The 14,615-nt window shown below is 32.2% G+C and overlaps 1 protein-coding gene across 3 annotated transcripts in view; it reads right to left on the reverse strand.

The window, feature by feature from the left end:
* LOC134854042 (sodium/hydrogen exchanger 9B2-like) overlaps positions 1–14,103 on the reverse strand; it is a 46,420-nt gene extending 32,317 nt beyond the window's left edge. For 2 of the 3 annotated variants that reach the window (XM_063870110.1, XM_063870108.1), the window contains exon 1: positions 13,834–14,103. The gene's annotated coding sequence lies outside the window, so the exon portion shown is untranslated. Of the gene's footprint in view, positions 1–11,947; positions 12,075–13,833 lie in introns of those variants that run through there. The other variant, XM_063870112.1, reaches the window with a different exon arrangement.
* Positions 14,104–14,615: the final 512 nt, after the last annotated feature.

The raw sequence follows: 14,615 nt of genomic DNA on the forward strand, positions 1-14,615 counted from the left end.
AAAGCATTTATCAGCTATTTTGTTTCCAATTCATGATAAAATTTGTTTTGTTTTTAGCGCAATAGCAACGCCTCTGCAGGCGCGTGCTTTTATCTTTTGATTCATAATTTTACCCGTTTCAATTCAATGTTTGCTCTCCGTTACCGCAAAACTTTAAAAAACTGTATGTGTAAGTTTTGACTGATTCGCTCAAGAACGTACTATTTTTGACAAGACTGCTCCTGGAGATTTTCTTTCCTTATTAGACAACAATTAAATTCAAATAATGATAATTGGATCACTCTAAATCACATATTTTCCATTTAGGTTATCTTATTGCATTTATATTTTTTAAAATATAGTTAAATATGGTTTAAAAGGCCATCAGAAAAGATAATTTTTTTGATCATCGGATTTATATCATCGATTCAGCGCAAAAAGCCAAAGTTATGCTAATCAAGGCTCTAGATTTACACATCTCCTTATGAGCGCATTCCTCTTTCGTTGAGACAAATTGGATCTTCACGGGAAGTCGAGAGGCCCAAGTCGGCCTGGAAATGGAGCCACCAGCTTCACCTTGTTACTCTCGTTGCAGAAATTAGTCTAACAGTGAGCCCTTGGTGCAGTAGGCCGACAACCGATATTAGCCAAATGTAAACGCCAGTTGCTCGCAAAAAACAAGAAAAAGGATCGGAACGCATCAATCTCTTTATACGTGGCGTCAATTGAAAAGTTTTCAGTCTGTTTGTGTTTTGTGCTGCTTTTTTTCAAATAGTTAAGTTGAATTTATTAATGTTTAGCTGTTTGTTTTGTAATCCAAATTAAATAAAACAAAAAGAAAAAATTTTTTTTTTGCTCCTAATTTTTTAAAATTATAAAAAATTTGTGTTTCATTTAGAACCATATCTAAAAAACAGACGTTCTAGAAAATTCAAAATTGCAAAAGAAGATTGGGTTGTTAATTTTGCACAAATTTAAAAATTTACTGAAAGTTTTCTTTATTACTGAAAAAATGAGTTGAACATCAGCTTAGAACAACTTTTGTTTTCTCTAAAACATACCCTTAACAGTTAATTTTATTATAGTTAAAAGATTATTTTCTAAGATACTATAGCTCAAACTACCGATATTGCATAAATACGAGGGAAAAAGATGAAAAAAAATAACAGTTGAACCTGTATTAAATAGATTTTTCAGAACGAAATATATATTTTTTCAAACAATAAAAGTTTTGATGGTTTAGCGAGAAACAACATAATGTGCAAACTCTAGTCAATTTAACTTGGTGTACGGTTAAACCTGCAGCCTAATCGTCAACTGAAGATATATCAAACTACAGAACTAACAAATGAATAAAAAAAAAAAAATTTTTTTTAAAAAGATTACAATTCTTAGAACAATGGCTAAATTTTTTGTTTCGAACCAAAACTGTCTTGAATTTTCTGTACAAAACTAAATAATTACTTGAAATCAATTTTTGATATGTCAAAAAACTCTATTCGGACCGTCCAACAAAAAACTTTCAACAATTTGTTTTGGAATTTTCCGGTGTTATGCAAGTTAGTAAGCCTCGGTTTTTACTTCTGACGACTAAAAGCGTTTCTCATGACTCACTGGTCAATTTTGAGTTGAAGTTTTATACCGATGGAAATTTCGTTTGGGAGATCAACAGACATATTAAAAAATTGTTTATCGCCCTTTTTTATTTTTTCAAAGATGAACAACATTGCTAAATGGTGTAGATGAGTTGGCTGAAAGCTGGCATTTCTTTGCAAATCTATGCTTGCGACGTTTGCATTGTGAAAATCAAAGTGTGTATGTAGGTTTGACTGTATTTGATTATATTCATACGTAAAACGTAATGAATATATTTTTGTGTGAATATTTCTAGTAATCTATAAACAAATGCAAGAAAAAATACTTTTTGTGTATGCGTGTGTGTATGCAACTTGATGTGTTTGTAAGTATGAGTACAATTTTTTTCCTTATGCTCGTGTAAGCCAAAACAATTGTAACTAGCAGAATAACTATAACCCAACTTGAATTTTACTAATGTTTCTAGTTTTTCTTGAAAGTTAGACAAGATACTATAAGCATAGTATATATGTACGCACATATGCTTTGCGTATGTGTGTATCTATGTAAACTGTATGTATCTATGTAAAAATTTTGCATGTATAAATGTAATTAATCATGTATGTACATACTGTTTGTGTGTACTCATTTGAGTATTTAGAAGTTATGTAAATTTGTAAGTTTTTATGTAAGTAAGGACTCTTGACTGCATGTCCGCTTGATTGAGTGAATGAATACAAGCATATTTTTTAACCAATGTATGTTTTTAGGCAAGTACTTATGCATATTCGTATATCAGTATGAACGGCACGTTTATATGATTGTATGTAAAGATGTATGAATGCCAGTCTGTAATGCGTGATTCTTTTTGTCTGAATGTGTGAATACATTTGTCTTGAAAGTGTGAAGTGGATGCAAGTTGGTTTATGTGTATACATGTGCTTGTATTTCAAAGGTCAGCAGAACTAATAAGTAAAATCTTTGCATTTATGTAAGCGAAAATTGCGTGTGTGTCTATTTATGTAAACTGTATGTATCTATGTAAAAGTGTACAATTTTTTGCATGTCTAAATGTAATTAATCATGTATGCACATACTATTTGTGTGTATTAATTTGAGTATTTAGAAGTTATGTATATTTGTATGTTTTTATGTAAGTGAGAATTCTCGAATGCTTGTCCGCTTGATTGAGTGAATGAAGACCAGCAATTATTTTGTATCAATGTATGTTTTTCAGTTTAAAACCATTTAAAAGTTAGCTGGTTTGCAAATTGTACAAACTTATGATTGAATTTTTATGTCTAATTAAAAGAAAAGTGTGTACACATGAGTATTTGCATGCTTGTAAAGTACATTCCATGTCTTTTTGTAGGCAAGTACTTATACATATTCGTATATGAGTATGAAAGGCACGTTTATATGATTTTATGTAAAGACATATAAATGCCAGTCTGTAATGCGTGATTCTTTTTGTCTGAATGTGTGTACAAATTTGTCTTGAAAGTGTGAAGTGAATGCAAGTTGGTCTGTGTGTTTACATGTGCTTGTATTTTAAAGGTCAGCAGAACTAATAAGTAAAATTTTTGCATTTATGTAAGCGGAACTTGCGTGTGTGTCCATTTATGTAAACTGTATGTATCTATGTAAAAGTGTACAATTTTTTGCATGTCTAAATGTAATTAATCATGTATGCACATACTATTTGTGTGTATTCATTTGAGTATTTAGAAGTTATGTATATTTGTATGTTTTTATGTAAGTAAGAATTCTTGAATGCATGTCCGCTTGATTGAGTGAATGAAGACCAGCAATTATTTTGAATCAAAGTATATTTTTCAGTTTAAAATTATTTAAAAATTTGCTTGTTTGCAAATTTTACAAACTTATGATTGAAGTTTTATGTCTGTTTAAAAGGAAAGTGTGTACACATGAGTCGTAGCATGATTGTATAGTACGAACCATGTCTGTTTGTAGGTAAGTACTTATGCATTTTCGTAAAAGAGTATGAAAGGCACGTTTATATGATTGTATGTAAAGACGTATGAATGCCAGTCTATAATGCCTGACTCCTTTTGTCTTAATGTGTGTATATATTTGTCTTGAAAGTGTGAAGTGAAAGTAAGCTGGTTTGTGTGTTTAAATGTGGTTCTATTGTAAAGATCAGCAGAAATATTAAGTCAAAATCTTTGCATGTGTAAAAGCAAAATTTTCGTATAATTGGTTGCAGGTTTAAAAGCATGTAAGCAAGATGTAAAATTTATGTATGTAAGGTAGTTTATTTGCATTCTTCTTATGTATAAGACTATGCACGTTTGTATTCATACCTTTATGTAAGACTTCATTTTTGAATGTTTGTATGTATAGAAATATTTTTGCATATTTATGTAATTTTGTACGTATGGTTGTATGAATGTCTCTAAGTAACTTTATATATGTATGTATATATGTAAGTTTGTATGTATGTATCTATGTATGCATGTATGTATGTGCTTATGTAACTTTGTTTTTAAGTATACATGTATGTATGTTTGTATTCAGTAAGTGTGTACGTAATTGGTTTTGTATGTAAGTTTGTATGATTAACCTTATGTAAGTATTTAAATGTGTATGAAAAACGTATGTTTGTAATAAAATACGCATGACTGTTTTTTGGGAGTATGCAGCTTTATATGTTTGGTGGGGTATATCTGTTTGAGTTTAGTTGTAATCGTTTATTTTATTTCATATAAAAGTATATATGTAACTCAATCCAAATCTTTCTTATCTTTCTTCTTAAGTTTCTCGAATATTCTAGAATAATCAACCAGAAACTATTATGACAGTTTTTTTCATTTTCTTGATTTGCAAAACAATTTGATATTTTTTTTTGAAAAGTTTTCCTCGAAAAATTTGATCTTACAGGTATCCTCATTATGATCATTTCTCTTTGAAAAAGTGGCATATGTTGCATTGATAATTTCAAGTTATCTGCAGTCAATGATTATGAAAAATGTTTCAAAATTGTAACAAGAAAGATCAGTTTTCAAGTTTTCACAAAATTTTGTCAATGGAAGCATCAAACAACAAGTCCAATTGGAGACAGCATGGAGTCCAAAGCGTTTGATGAACTGTTGCTCATAGAGGTAAAAATTACGATACGAAAATTAATGGAAAAAATTTATGGTTTATTGAGGAAAATCATTGATCGTGCAGACATGCGGCTGGTAGAGCTGAAGACGGTAAGCGAGCAAAGTTTCAGTGACAGGTACTGTATGTTTGAAGAATGATTGATCAATCTCTGAAAACCACAAGTTTTCAATGGTTTTCATTTGAAAAATCATAATTTTGAATCAAAGTTATAAACCGACAGAAGTGAAGCAATTGTGTAATCAGATAAACCGTCAAAACCACTTTTTTTAAATTCAAGATTTATTTAGTCGATAGAGCTTTTTATGAAATAGCTCAAAATGCTTGCGTCTTTTTTCTTTGAAATGAATAGCAAGTCTTTCTGCATTGAGGCTCAAAACTTTATTTCCTCAAATTGAAACTGTCTAACAAACTTTTTATTGTCAAATTAAACGTGTCTTTGTTAGTCGTTCTAGCTTAAGATAACACAACATAATTGACGTTTATCGAAATGCATTGAAACTACAAAATGGCACTTACAAGTTTTCGGAAACTGCTGTAGCCAAATTGGTGTGAAAGCGTTGTTTAGTGTGAAACAGCTATCATCCTGACGAAATCCGAAGATTCAGGTAGAGTGTTGATGATAAGGCTTGATTTTTCATCTTAAAATTTCAAACAACTAACCGTTTTTCGAAGACATGTTTTGTTAATAGAGAAGACAAATATCGATGCAAAAATGAGAAGAAATATCATGATGCGAACTGTTTTGATACTGCTAGTGATGAGAATGTGAATAAAAAAGCTTGGATCACCTCAAACATATATTGAAAAAAAGGTTGAACTGTTGATAACACAATTAGTTGCAGAAGAATAATTGAATATTTTGGTCGAAAAACCACCGTATTTTGAGAGACAATAGCGTAATCATGGAAACAATCAAAAGATCAGATTTATATTAAAAAACTCAAAATTTAATTTGTTGAGCAGAGGGTTAATCAATGATAATAACTGATAGCGCTTCAACTTTTGAATAGAATGCTTTTGCTAAAGCCAAATTGAGTTAATTAGAAGATACTGAGAACAGTTGACTAGATTGTAGTATCAAATTAAAAATTATTTAATTGCATATTCTTTTAATGGAAAAATCAAAAATTTTGGATGCTCAAATTATAACTCTGAATTCATATCAAGTTTTGAGTTTGTATCCATAAGTTGTCTTAGTTTGTGTTCAGTCTTTCCCGATTGAATTTGCTCTAATTTGAATAACTGTTTTTCCTTAAAAGTCGCAAATAAGTTTTCACCTGCTTTATTCGATGGTCACTCTCTTCTGTCGTATATATTGACACACAAATAACAGTTTTCCCCAGTTTCTAGGTCCGCTTTGATGAATATTTTCACAATTTCTGTTAGCCCAAAAAAGTTAATAGGAAATACTAAACGTTTTCTAGAAGCCCTGCAAATTGTTTCCTTTTTATTATAAAAAGTGGTATATGCAAGTCTTAGAAATGGCTGCAGCAAAATTAATCGGCCATTTTGGTTTTCATCAGTGTTCTCGTTTTTCAAGATCTTTACCCACTTCAACTTATTAGCTCTTTCAACCTTTCTATTAAATCAAAGCTTTTGTCATAGATTTTAGACGTTTTTTCAGTCTCCTGTAGACACGGAAAATGGAAATGTCGAAATTTTCAAGCCAATTTCATTATTTTAGTGTTTTCAGTGTTTCGTAATTTTTCTTTGTTTTTACCTTCATTTGGCTCAACGAAATTTTTCATTCTTATTTCGGTCAAATTGATTATTAATTTTTGCCTAAATAGAGGTGGCGGCCGCCGCACTTGACGAATTTTGCTTTCTTCGAGATTCAGCAAAAAACATGCATTTTTGAAGGAAATCGTTCACCGCAGCCAACAGTTAAGCTACGCTGCCAAAATCTTGTGCTTTCCTATATACCATATAGTTTGGTCGCATATAATAGGTATATAACGTCATTTACATGTAAACAAGCCAATGCCCCCAAACTTTAGAAGGGAAAACATGCACCGACCAAAACCTAATTCCATTCCCGTTTCCACAACGTTCAGTGGGAATACTCATTAATATATCGAAGTTTTACATGAGGACTATTATGTATAAAATTATACATGGTGACAATTAGGATTATTACATAGTGACCATTAGGTATAAAATTATACATGGTGACAATTAGGATTATTACATGGTGACCATTGCTGATCATTTAATACATGGTGACCATTATGATTTATACCTAATGGTCATCCATGTATGACAACCCCCCCCCCCGATACTAACGCACTATATGCATACTACTGTTGGGTTTCGCCGAAAAACCTGATTTTAAGGTCAAAATTTTACAAAAAAGCATAAAAAACGTTTCATGGTCTGTTTTTTTTTTCAAGCAATTGCTGCGGCATAGAAACTTTGGTTAAAAAGAGTCTTCATAGGTGTTTTGAGAGCTTAAAAAAACAATGTGGTCAACCCAAAAAGATGCAGAAACAGTTTGTCGCAAAAACAAAAGTTTGAGCCATCAAAAAGTGTGGCTTTTAAAAGTTTGACTGATTATTGAACACCTCAGTTTTTAATCATTTAAAAGAACAATTGAGCAAAATTTTTTCAGACCAAATGATTGCAATTATAAACAGAAAAGTTCTAAAAGTACTATACATACAAAACGATACATGTAATTAAAGTCAGAGTTTCCAATTATATGAAGAAACATCTTAGCAAATTTTTTTTAGGAAATCAAGTTTTCTCAGACATCTAGCTTGATTTCAGCTACTCATTTTACCCAGTTGAAAACAACTCTTTTGACTTTTTCTTTTTTTTGGGTATTTTTCTGAGTACCGTTCTATGCAGAAACGCTAAATAAAATTTCAAACACAGGTTATTAACTACAAAAAAGTTGATTAATGTTTTCCTTTCTGACTCTCTTTTTACTTGCTCTAAGTTGGACTTCAAAACAAAATTTTTAACCGTTTTTTTTTCATCATCAACGAAACTTTATGAAATAGATAGCGCGGCTGAATGGGCCCCAAAAAATGTATTACTTGGCCCCATGTAGTTTCTCTTTGTGATGCCTCATGATTTTGCATGGAGAACAAGCAAATGAGAGAACAAAAAATTTAAAAAAAAAATTGGATCCGAGTAAAAGTTCCATCAAAACAAAGTTTGCCATCGCAACAATTTCCAGTAATTGTAACTGTTCAACAATGCAATTGATTACAGTTGAACCTTTACTGCGTAATGGTTTTAATTTTGAAGATACTTAAATCAGTATTTTAGAAAAAAAGTTCGTTTTAAGAAAAATGGTTCCCACTTTTACGACAAGTTTTTCCGCGAGTTAAGTTTTGGCCAGATAAAGTTTATTTCCAGGTAAATGCTATTAATTCCTGTTATTCCAGCTGTAATGAAATTAATTTATCAGGGGAAAATTTAAATATACTTCTGGATGCTTTTTTGTTTATTCCTCCTCTGGGATATTAAGCACCCAGTTTGATGGAGCAATATCTGGTCAAGAAAACAAGAAGTATCCTCAAGCTGATCACAGAATGGTAAAAATTAGAGTTCAAAGGGAGAAAAAATGAAGTAAAATATCCACTGTTGAGTGTATTAAAGTAAAAATTTGGAAACCTCTTCTAGCAAAATAGAGAGAATAAGGAAATTATCTTCAATCAACGCAAGTACGCATCTCTTCAAGTACACTTTCAAATAAGTTTTGCGTGGTCATTTATCCGCAGAAATCTTCAAGCAGACACTGGGGTTTTTTTTCGGTTATACCAAATCCGTTAAAGGATAAAAAAAGCAGAAGAAATTTTTCTTTAGCCAAATTGGATAAGCTTAAATTTGAAAAAAGTTGATTAATGTTTTCCTTTCTGACTCTCTTTTTAATTGCTCTAAGTTGGACTTCAAAACAAAATTTTAAACCGTTTTTTTTTCATCATCAACGAAACTTTATGAAATAGATAGCGCGGCTGAATGGGCCCCAAAAAATGTATTACTTGGCCCCATGTAGTTTCTCTTTGTGATGCCTCATGATTTTGCATGGAGAACAAGCAAATGAGAGAACAAAAAATTTAAAAAAAAAATTGGATCCGAGTAAAAATTCCATCAAAACAAAGTTTGCCATCGCAACAATTTCAAGTAATTGTAACTGTTCAACAATGCAATTGATTACAGTTGAACCTTTACTGCGTAATGGTTTTAATTTTGAAGATACTTAAATCAGTATTTTAGAAAAAAAGTTCGTTTTAAGAAAAATGGTTCCCACTTTTACGACAAGTTTTTCCGCGAGTTAAGTTTTGGCCAGATAAAGTTTATTTCCAGGTAAATGCTATTAATTCCTGTTATTCCAGCTGTAATGAACTTAATTTATCAGGGGAAAATTTAAATATACTTCTGGATGCTTTTTTGTTTATTCCTCCTCTGGGATATTAAGCACCCAGTTTGATGGAGCAATATCTGGTCAAGAAAACAAGAAGTATCCTCAAGCTGATCACAGAATGGTAAAAATTAGAGTTCAAAGGGAGAAAAAATGAAGTAAAATATCCACTGTTGAGTGTATTAAAGTAAAAATTTGGAAACCTCTTCTAGCAAAATAGAGAGAATAAGGAAATTATCTTCAATCAACGCAAGTACGCATCTCTAGAGACTTCCAAGGTGCGTTGAGAGAAATACATTTTTGAGAAATACTTTTTTGATGATCAGTTTCAAAACGTTTTTCTACATTTCTGTTTCATGCAATTTTGCACGTGATGGTTTTTGTATCTTCTAATCATTTTTTTCATTGAATTGAAAAGCTATCAGAAAACACTTTTAAACGGTGATTTATATGGTCTGCCAAGGCTTTTGTAAAATCAATAACAAGAAAAGGATTCGTTTTGCTCGCACCTGAGTTGAAATCCCAATAATAATCATGGCTATTCATGAAGTATTTCATTGCGAGCTACTTTCCATCGGTGGTATAAAAACCAGCCGAAGTATCAACCAGCCGAAAATACGTACTTGTTATGTAACAATTATGTAACAGTTACGAAAGTACAGTTATAGCTTCTTGAATTGATAAAAATTTTTAGAAATTGTATAAACTTTTTCAATTAGTAAAAGGTAAATATGTAAAAGGTAAATTACGCAAAGATAACAGACTGCTCAGCAAAGGCAACAGACTGCTGGGTCCTGGCAGCAAAGGTTGAACTTTCAAATAAGTTTTGCGTGGTCATTTATCCGCAGAAATCTTCAAGCAGACACTGGGGTTTTTTTCGGTTATACCAAATCCGTTAAAGGATAAAAAAAGCAGAAGAAATTTTTCTTTAGCCAAATTGGATAAGCTTAAATTTGCTTAGAAGTTCAAGAATGATATTCCAATCAATAAATAAATTAAAATAAAGCAAAATAAAAAAGGAAAAACACAAATTAAACAACTACTTAAAAACATTTTGGTCTCAATTTGTTAAAACTTGGGAAAAAACGGCCAAAAATAGAGGAAAGGGTCTGCTTGAGTTTTTTTAAGTAAACTGCTTTGTCTTAATATTGTCCTATGTTAAAATCTTGCCTTTACTAATACTGATCCAATTTTGTTAATTTTTTTGTATCAATTTTCATCACTTAGGGGGAATTACAACCAAAAGACATTCATAAAGCTCGTATCATGAATTTTAGGCTGATAAAAAAATCGCGTCCAGACACTTCAGCCAAAGACAATTCAGCCGATTTGAAATTCAGGCATTTCAGCCAAAATTATGCAGAAAATTCAGCCAGAGACAATTCAGCCAATAATAGTGACCGCCGCAGTCGCGCCAACGTGTTGCGAGCTTGCCAACAGAGGGTAGGACTCGATACGAAATTTAGAGCTGGTTATCGCCGCAAGGCAGCGATGCGCGCGTAGCGAGCCCACCGGCGACCTTAAACCGAGAAATATCTCCAATTACAATTTTTTCTTTCGAATCTGGCATTTTTATAAAATTGGCTGAAATGTCTGTATACTTTTGCCTGAATTGTCTGAACTTCAAATTGGCTGAATTTTCTTTGGCCGAATTGTCTGTGCGCCAATAAATTATAAGAAATCAAACTCGAGTCGTATAAACAATATAATACTAAGACCAATAAGCTTGCCTCGATTCAATGTGGAACGTTTTTCTAGTACGGGATAATTAGCCACGCGTGAAAAAGTCGGCGTTACTCTTTCATCATCAAAATTTAAAACGAGTGAATTGTAGACTTGTTTCAGGGTGACATGCTAGTCAGGTTACTATGGCGGTGTGTGCGCCCGCCTGGGCACAGAAGTATCAAGTGATTTATCCCCCAAGTCAACAAATCTTAGTTTGGAATTTGGTCTGAACACCCTAATTATATATATATTCCTCACCCGTTCAAAAGTCTGAACAATATTCCATCGCTAATTTGTCGCTAAAAACCCTTGTTGACGTCCATACAAAAAAATGCTTGCCATAACATTCTATAAACGAAGTTTATGAAAAAATGTGTAACAAACGTTTGCCATTAAGAAAAATTGTATGATAGTGACCGCCGTGTATGATAGTGACTTTCATGTGCTAAAAAAACTATTTTATATTGGTTTAAAACTCTAAAAACCAAAATTTTGACGGTGTTTGTTACATAAAGGCAACTTTGCAAACTTGCCTCTGTGCTTAAAAAACTTTTAGTTCATTATAAAAAAGAGTATGCTATTTTCATACATTTTTTGTAATAAAATGTACTGCAAAAAGCGGGTCATTTCATTCCAAATTGATGAAATAACGCTAATTATAAAATTTCCTTTTATGAGAAAAATGCTTATATGCTATTTTCATACTATTTTTTTCTTCCATGAAAATAAATGGCAGTAATTCTTCTAATCATTGATGGCGGTTGCTGATTTGCAAAATTACCCTAATGATTTTCTCTTGGAAGTCAAACCGTTATACAAATAACAATGGGTGTATTTAGGGGGTATAGGCGGACAACAAAAACGATTTTTTTTCCACAAAGTGCCCCAAAACTGATTTTTTGACAAGTTTTTTTTGTCCAAGGTTGTCTGCGGCGCAAAGTTTTGGTCAAAATAGGGTTTTCATAGTGTTGTCGGAGTCATCGGAAAATCAATTAGGTCGACTAAATTTTGAAAACCTGTTTAAAAACCCACCTCCACCCTCGAGAAAATCCTAGATCCGCCCCTGCAAATAACAATAAAGTTTGACGGAATCCCTTTTCAATTTGATATTTTTGCTAAATTCAACTTAGTGAAGTTTGCTGGAAATTCAGCAACATTTTCTTAACTTACCAAATATACTAAAACCAGCCACGAAAACTCTGATGCAAATAATGAATGTGATCAATTTGATCAAAAGATCATCTTTGGCGTCGATGCAAATGATTAAAAAAGATAACTGCTTGAAGACAGTCGGCGGCGACAAAAAAGAGAGTGAAAGCAACGATTGATAGATGAAACAGAAAAAGGCCTTTGAATCAATGTCACAGATCTGTTCCAAATTTTTGCTGATTTTAGGCAATCACAAAAACAAAAACAAAAGGAAAATACGGAACATGAAAATCATAAAAGAACTTTCATGCTGCCGATGTGATGCGTTTTTTTTGTGTTTTATTCATATCTGTTTTTGAAGTTAGATCTTTTTCATGTGGCTTAAGTTGAAGATCTAATAGTATGACTTTGAATATGCCAGCAGTTTCTAATTGATGAGTAAAACGTTTGTATCAGCTCTTTGGTTTTATAAAAGAAAAGTGATCAATTACTGGCTATGGAATGCTTTTATGTTTCCTTTGGCGTAAGATCAAGAGTTCAAAATTCGCTTCACCCCCCCCCCCCTAACTATGGAAAAAGGTGCCATAAATATTTTATGAAAACAATCACCTGGTTCTAATCGCGTTTGGCTCTTAGACACCAATTAATCATCACGACACAAAATTCATATTTTTCGTCGTCTATTATCTAAATGTGCCGAACAATATTTGCCAAATCTTGTAGAATATTCGAATACACCTGGATCTCAAAGAATTCTTTGTATGGGCTAAGGATATGACCGATAGAAAACAGTCGATTGATCACAAAGAAAATGTTCGAACCAACGGCGATTTATTGACTCGGCCCGGACGCGAAACAAAAATGTCTGTGCCCCACGATTTTTGGCGACTTAACAGTATTGGTTGAAACTACTTCCATTACTGATTTTGCTTTTCAGGTGATACTTCGGATTGGTGTTTGACCAGAACTGGGTGAGGATAAAAAAGGAAAATATCAGAGTGAGAAAATATCAGGGTGAAGAAAATAAAGGAACGCAAACTAGAGTAAAAGGGAGAAAGGATAGACAAAGGCTGTGCAAGGAAGTAGCATAGAATGTTCTGACCAGATTCAGAGAAAAAGACAAAAAAAAATTTTTTCTATGATTTTCAGAGTCCTTTTTGATGTGGTATGATGAGAAAACTACACCGTTGCGAAAAAATTATTGAATTAAGCATACTCGGTAGCAGCAGTCATTGATAAACAAAAAAAAGAACAAGAAACGATCAAAAGTTTCAAAAAATTGTTCCTAAGTTTTTCTGGTTTTTGGCACAAGGACTATATTTGTTTTTCAAATTTTTTTATTGCCAAAGAGGTTCTCGAAGTAAATCAAGTTTTGTTAGCTCACAACGACCGCTATACTTGCATGAAATTAGACTATAACCAAAAGTTTCAAACCAGTTTTTCTTGTTGCTAGGGGAATTTTTTGAATTTTTTATGTCCATATTTCGACTGAAATTGAATTAATATTATATATTACTCGCCACATTGCGATGGTTACTTGTGTTACCTGATTTTGTGTGTACAAAAAACTACACTCAAATACAATATTACTTCCATTTTCAATGGTAGGAACTATTACAGTATCTCTACGTACACAAAAGAAGCACCGGTTGCCCATAACCATTTGTTGTTTTTTTTTCTTTTCATAGAAACAGTCAATCAATTCGTATAAAAAGAAAATTTTCATTTTTACCAAAAGGTGTATAATACTGTTTTAGCTCGTAAAAAAGTAATTTTTTAAATATTTATTGATTTGCTTAAGCTCAACAATCTTTCATTGATCGAACTAATCCAAACTTTATCGACAATAAGAAATGTTTTTGTTCTGGAAATGTTTTTGAAATCTTGAAGAATCAAGAAACGTTTACCTGAAATTGGTGATTAAGGTGATTCAGGTAAAGGAAATTACAATTTAATGACAGACGCAGTTCTGATTTTGGCAAAAATAATAAATCAATCACTTATAAACACACCTCTAAAAAGTTTAAATTTAAAGAAGATTCATATTCTCTGAACCTAAACAAAAATGGGGTTAAAAATAACAAAAGCCGGAGAGTAATGACTAAATGACAGTCACAAAACTCTTATTTGACTTGCTGGTTAGAAAGGGCTTGTTTATGAAACCACCAGCTATTGGGGACGAATGGATAGTAACTGGATAATTCAATCTAAAGAGCGCAGAGTTCCAAACAGCAAGATCTTCGCTTACCTTCCGGAACTTGAATTTTCTCTTCTCTAAACTTGCCTGTAGTTTGTAGGTGCCTCGCGGCAAATCCCCTCAATAAACATAATGCTATAAGGTTGGTGCAGCTTTTAATTTAATCTATCATTGGCAAATGTCTTCACAGACGCTGTTTACTAAATGCTAGTCTGAAATTTATGTCTGAAAGGGTAAATGATTTCACGTTGATCTGTGAAAAACCGGGTAAGTATAGAATTATAACCTATTAACCAAAGCAAATGAATCGAACTACAGGGTGTATGAATTGAACAACAGGGTATGAACAAATAAATCTGTTCACTGCTTCAGCCTATTACTTTACTTAAGGTTTGGAAGTTGTAAGTGATCTGATAGCTACAATTGAGTGTTTTTTCTCCCTATTAATGTTTTTTTTTTAGAAAATCAGAACAAGTTCTGCAATCCAATCTC

Source organism: Symsagittifera roscoffensis, chromosome 9 (assembly GCF_963678635.1).
Source record: "Symsagittifera roscoffensis chromosome 9, txSymRosc1.1, whole genome shotgun sequence".
NCBI classification, from domain to species: Eukaryota; Metazoa; Xenacoelomorpha; order Acoela; family Convolutidae; genus Symsagittifera; species Symsagittifera roscoffensis.